Genomic DNA, 6,855 nt, shown 5'->3' on the forward strand with positions numbered 1-6,855 from the left:
TAATAATTATATACAATTATATATTTATAATAATTATATGCAATTCTATATTATGTATAGAAATATATAGTATAATATATAATATATATTATAATATATAAATATATATATGATGGACCAAAATATGGTATTCTCCATTTGGCAGAAGGGACAGGCTCCAATATCTACTGTCTATGTCAGTATGTCAGCATAATGCAGGAGGTAACCCCTCTACCAAATAAGAAAAGCTATTTCAGTTCAGCTGGACATCATTCTGCTGACTGTTGACCTTATTACTGTTAGTCTGGATGCTTTCATTGGTTGCAATCCAGAGACCCAATTTTCCCATAGACATAAACATCAGCAAACATGAAAATTTGGTAAGAAAAGCTTAAACTGAGAGTTATGATTAATAACTATTTTTTTAATTTTTATTTAATGCATATAAATTTCCAAAGTACGACTTATGGATTACAATGGCTTCCCCCCCATACCGTCCCTCCCACCCACAACCCTCCCCTTTCCCACTCCCTCTCCCCTTCCATTCACATCAAGATTCATTTTTGATTATCTTAATATACAGAAGATCAGCTTAGTATACATCAAGTATGGATTTCAACAGTTTGCTCCCACACAGAAACATAAAGTGAAAAATAATAGATGATGTTTTTTTTAAATGATGATGAAATCAGAGCAGACCTATTGTCATGTTTAATCCCAGTGAGAGTCAAGTTGGGAATTGATAATTTCTTTTTTTTTTTTTAACAGAGGATCAGTTTAGTATGCATTAAGTAAGGATTTCAACAGTTTGCACCCCCATAGAAACACAAAGTGAAATATATTGTTTGAGTACTCGTTATAGCATTAAATCTCAATGTACAGCACATTAAGGATAGAGATCCTACATGAGGAGTAAGTGCACAGTGACTCCTGTTGTTGACTTTACCAATTGACACTCCTGTCTATGGCATCAGTAATCTCCCTATGCTCCAGTCATGAGTTTCCAAGGCTATGGAAGCCCTCTGAGTTCTCCGACTCTTATCTTGTTTAGACAAGGTCGTAGATAACCTACGGTTCGACCCAGCCATCCCACTCCTTGGAATTTACCCAAAGGAATTTAAATTGGCAAACAAAAAAGAGGTCTGCACCCTAATGTTTATTGCAGCACAATTCACAATAGCTAAGACCTGGAACCAACCTAAATGCCCATCAACGATAGACTGGATAAAGAAATTATGGGATATGTACTCTTTAGAATACTATACCGCAGTAAGAAACAACGAAATCCAGTCATTTGCAACAAAATGGAGGAATCTGGAACACATCATGCTGAGTGAAATAAGCCAGTCCCAAAGGGACAAATACCATATGTTCTCCCTGATCAGTGACGACTGACTGAACACCAAGAGGGAAACCTGTTGGAGTGAGGTGGACACTATGGGAAACGGTGGCTTGATCAGCATAGCCCTGACTGTTAATGAACAACTTAATACATTATCCCTCTTAGTAGTTTTTTTTTATCTGTTCTACTTAATATGACTGGTTTAGATCTGTAATTGATGCACAGTTATTCTTAAGTGTTGAAAATTAACTGAAATGTGATCCCTGTTGAACATGGTGGTGGGAATGGGAGAGGGAAGAGATGTATAATTTGGGACATGCTCAGGCTGACTTGCCCCAAGTGGTGGAGTTGGAAGCATACCAGGGGATTCCAATTCAATCCCATTGAGGTGGCATGTACCAATGCCATCTCACTGTTCCAGGTGATCAGTTTCAGTTCACAGTTGGTCATGGTGGAGGGACTGGGAGTCAAAGGGAGCACATAGACAAGTCTAGTACCTGCTAACGCTAACCGATGGAGTAAATAAAGGGGAGAGTGATCCAACATGGGAAGTGAGATACTCAGCAGACTCATAGAATGGCAGATGTCCTAAATAGCACTCTGGCCTCAGAATCAGCCCTAAAGGCATTCAGAGCTGGCTGAAAAGCTCATGAGAGTATTTCAGGCATGGAAAGCCAAGACACTCTGGCAAAAGATCTCTGCGAGTGAGATCCCAGTGGACAGAACAGGTCATCAAAGAAGGAGGTACCTTTCTCTGAAGGGAGGAGAGAACCTCCACTTTGACTATGACCTTGTCTAAACAAGATTAATAACTATTTTAACAAAATTTCTCAGAACCCATCTAATCCAAACCTTGGACAATTGGAAGACATTGTACTTGGCCCACCCATAATCAAAATGGATTCTAAATCCTTCAACTGCAAGGAGAGTATCATAGACATTAATGCTCCAAACGGATCCAGTTCTCTGCTAATGTGTCTGGAAAAGCAGCACAGGGTGACTCAAATATTGGGGCTCCTGCACCCTTGTGAGAGACCTGGAAGAAGCCCCTGGCTCCTGATATCAGTCTGGCCTAGCCGCAGTCATTGCAGCCATTTGAGGAGTGAACAAACCAGGAGGAAGATCAATCTCTCCCATTCTCTCCATCTAGTGCTGCCTTTCAAATTCATAAAAGGATCTTTAAGAAAATAGATCACTTCAATAAATTTGCCATTGCTCAGTCATGATGACTTTTACTACCTTCAGTTCTTTTTCAAAAGATTTATTTATTGGAAAGGCAGATAGAGGAGCTGGTGGTTGTGGTGCAGTGGACAAAGCTGCTATCTGTTACATTGGCATCCTGTATGTGCACCAGTTTAAGTACCAGCTATTCCATTTCTGATCCAGCTCCTTACCAATGGACTGAAAAAGCAGGGAAAGATGGCCCAAGTGCCTGGGATGCTGCCACGCACATTGCAGGAAAAGCTCCTTGCTGCCATGCACATCGGAGGGAAAGCTCCTGGCTTCAACCTGGCCACACTCTGGCTATTAAAGTCATCTCAAAAATGAATTAGGTGGTGGAAGATTTCTGTCTCTCCCTCTCTCTGTAACTCTTTCAAGTAAGTAATTAAATATTTTAATATGATAAAAAAGGCAGAGGCACACAGAGACAAAGAGAGAAGGAAAGAGAAGCAGAGAGATCTCCCATCTGCTGGTTCACTTTCTATATGGCTACCACTGTGCAAGACCAGGTTCTCAAGTCCCCATTGAGGTTACAGTTCTCCAATTTGACGACAGGAATGAAAGAATTTGAGCTATTATACATTGCTTCCCAGGGATATTAACATGAAGCTGATTTGGAAGTGTAGTACCCAAAACTCAGATTAGCACTGCAATATAGGATGTGGGCATCTGTTGTGACTGCTAACAAATTGGAAATCCTAGAGTAAAAATCAACAGATTCCTGGACATACACAATATACCAAAATTGAGTCATGAAGACACATAGAAAAGCTAAACAAATCAAAAACCAAGACAGAGATTGGATGAGTAATAAAGACCCTCCCAACAAGCAAAAGTCCAGGATCAGACAGCCTCACTATTGAATTCTACAGGACTTTTAAAGAACTAATGCTTCTCAAACTATTCAACACAATTGAAAGAGAGACAATCCTCTCAAACTCCTTCTATTAATCCTGCATCACCTTAATTCTTCAACTAGAAAAAGATACAGTGGAGAGAGAGTACTATAGAAAAATATCCCTGATGGGGGCCAGTGCCATAGCACACTGGGTTGATCCTCCACCCGTGGAGACGGCATCCCATATGGGTGCCAGTTCTGGTCCCGGTTGCTGCTATTCCAGTCCAGCTTTCTGCACTGGACTGGGAGGGCAGTGGAGGATGGCCCAAGTGCCTAGGTCCCTGCACCCGCATGGGTGACCAGGGAGATGCTCCTGACTCTGGCTTCCGATTGGACCAGCACTACCTGTTGGGCCATATGGAGCATAAACAAGCAGATAAAATACTTCTGTCTCTCTGCCTCTGCCTCTCCATCTCTGTAACTCAATCTTTCAAATAAATAATTCTTTTGAAAAGGTCAACAAACAATAAAGGCTGGTGGAGAGGGAGAGAAAAAGGTACCCTAATCCACTGTTGGTGGGAATGAAGCTAGTGCAACCATTATGGAAGGCAGTATCAAAGTTCCTCAGAAATCTGAAAACAAACATACCATGTGATCCTGCCATCTGACTACTGGGAATTTATCCGCATGAAATGAAATAGATTATGCACAGGCATGAGTTATCTGTACCCTCATGTTTATTACAGCTCAATTCACAATAGCTAACATGGAATCAACCCAGATGTCCATCAACTGGTGACTGGAACAAAAATATGAGCTATATATACAGTGTAAAATACTATTCAACCATAATTGAGAATGAAATCCCATCTTCTGTAACTAAATGGATGAACTGGAAACAAGTATGCTTCATGAAAGAAGCCAGTCCCCAAAAGACAAATACCATATGTTTTCTCTGACTGGTGGTAATTAATATATAGACAACAAAAAGCAGCATATGAGTTAAATTGACATTTTGAGATTTGAGTATTGTTCATAGCACTTTTCTGTACTCTTTGATAGAGTACACAACATATACTCATTGATATTTCTGCTACTACTTGCTGAATTCTTTATTTTGTAGAGGGTTAAAGCTTGTGATTCTAAAATAAAATCAAAGCATGCAGCTGTCAAAATTAAAAGAAAATAAAACAAGAAGGAGGGAGTTGGAAATATGAGAACAAGGGAAGATAGGATAGGATGTTATCAGTTTGCTCTTCAATCTGTATATATAAATTACATGAAATTTGTTCACTTAATATGCATTTAAAAATATAAACTTAACACTGGAAGAAAAAGACCTGAGATCAGTGTTTTCTGGATTACCACTAATAAAATTTAGTCTTCATTTATGTCTGACCATATTTAATTTCTTATTTATTTATTTTATAAGAAAATTAACATCACCATTCCTAACAAGTCCATCCTGCTTCATGCATATCTATCAGTTCCCACTATGCTAATAATTTCTCATGAACTTAAATCCATATCATCTTAAAAAGATGCAATGTGGGGCTGGCGCTGTGGCATAGCAGATAAAGTTGTTGCCTGCAGTGTTGGCAAGCCATATGGGTGCCAGTTCAAGTCGCGGCTGCTCCACTTCTGAACCAGCTCTCTGCTATGTCCTGGGAAAGCATTAGAAGGTGGCCCAAGTCCTTGGGGCCTTGCACACATGTGAAAGACCCTGAAGAAGCTCCTGGCTTCAGATTGACACAGACCAGTCATTGCGGCCAACTGGGAGTAAACCAGCCGATGGAAGACCTCTCTGTCTCTGTCTGTCTGTCTCTCTCTCTCTACCTCTTCTCTATTTGTGCAACTCTTTCAAATAAATAAATTAATATTTAAGAAAAAAGCCTGATTCATGTTATTATTTATGTGTTTTAGAGGCTTTGCAGATGTTGATTACATGTGCCATGAAAACCCATTAAAATGCAAATCCTATAAGAGGCAACTCCATGTGCACTAAACTGGTAAAATCCAGTGCATGTGTTGAGAAAAACACACTAGCAATACATTTCAAAAAGCTGTGAAATATTATAAGTGGCTGTCAAAAGCTAAAAATCTGACAATGACTCATTATGTCATTTATTTATATATAATGCTGAGAAAATCAGAAGTATTTGTTAAAACTTCTGCTAAAATGCACTTGATTTATAATTTTTAAATGCATCTTTCCTAGATGTAATGCAGTCCTGTACTACTTTAGAGTATCAGAAATTTAAAATGTTGGACCGGTGCTGTGGTGGAGCAGGTTAACACCCTGGTCTGAAGCGCCAGCATCCCATATGGGGGCCGGTTCAATACTCAGCTGCTCCACTTCTGATCCTGCTCTCTGCTATGGCCTGGCAAAGTAGTAGAAGATGGCCCAAGTCTTTGGGCCCCTGTACCCATCTGGGAGACCGGGAACTAGCTCCTGGCTCCTGGCTTCAGATCAGCACAGCTCTGGAAGTTGCAATCAATTAGGGAGTGAACACCAGATGGAAGACCTCTCTCTTTCTCTCTGTCTCTCCTCTCTGTCTGTAACTCGACTTGTACATAAATAAATAAATCTTTAAAACAATTAAGAAATTTAACATGTGAAAGGTTTTTAAAAAATGTATTTCTTTATTGTGAGGCAGAGTTACAGATATAGAGAGGAAGAGAAAGAGAGGTCTTCTATCGACTGGTTCACCCCTAAATGGCCAGAATGGCTGGAGCTGGGCCGATCTGAAGCCAGGTGCCAGAAGCCAGGAGCCAGCAGCTTCCTCCAGGTCTCTCACATGGGTGCAGGGGCCCAAGAACTCAGGGCATATTGCACTGCTTTCCTAGGCCATTAGTAAAGAGCTGGATTGGAAGTGCAGGAGCAGGGACTCAAACTGGTGCCCATGTGGGATGCTGGTGCTGCAGGTGGATGCTTAATCTACTATGCCACAGAGTGGGCCCAGTGAATGGTTTTAGGAAGACATCTTTCATGTAGACTAGGCTGCAATATTGCAAGGTAAGGTTTAGCTTTTATTCCCACACATCAGTATTCATCTTTTAGCAACTATAAATACTGAATATCATACATATAGACATAAATATAGGTAACTGAAGATTTTGTTGTCATTCTTTCTAATTCTCTTTTTAATGTCTGCTAATAGGCCATCTTATGGATTATTATATTGATGTTACCCATACACAAGCATCAGGCATTTCCACTGTTGAATGTGTTTATGAGTACAGGTAGATTTGTGTGTACATGAATGCACATTTGATGGAGATAGCACTGACAGTAATACTGTGAGAAATCCTAACGCTGATTCCAAACTTTCTGTCCTCCGCAGAGATGGCTGTCATTGAAGTAGACCACAGGGCCCCTTTTGCTGTTATGGACTGAAATGTGCCTCCCTAAAACTCTAACATGGAAGTGCTAACCAGCAACATGACTCTACCTGAAGAAAGTGCTTTTAAGCAG

Source organism: Oryctolagus cuniculus, chromosome 21, assembly GCF_051225735.1.
Source record: "Oryctolagus cuniculus isolate XC-2025 breed Fujian yellow rabbit chromosome 21, ASM5122573v1, whole genome shotgun sequence".
NCBI lineage: Eukaryota > Metazoa > Chordata > Mammalia > Lagomorpha > Leporidae > Oryctolagus > Oryctolagus cuniculus.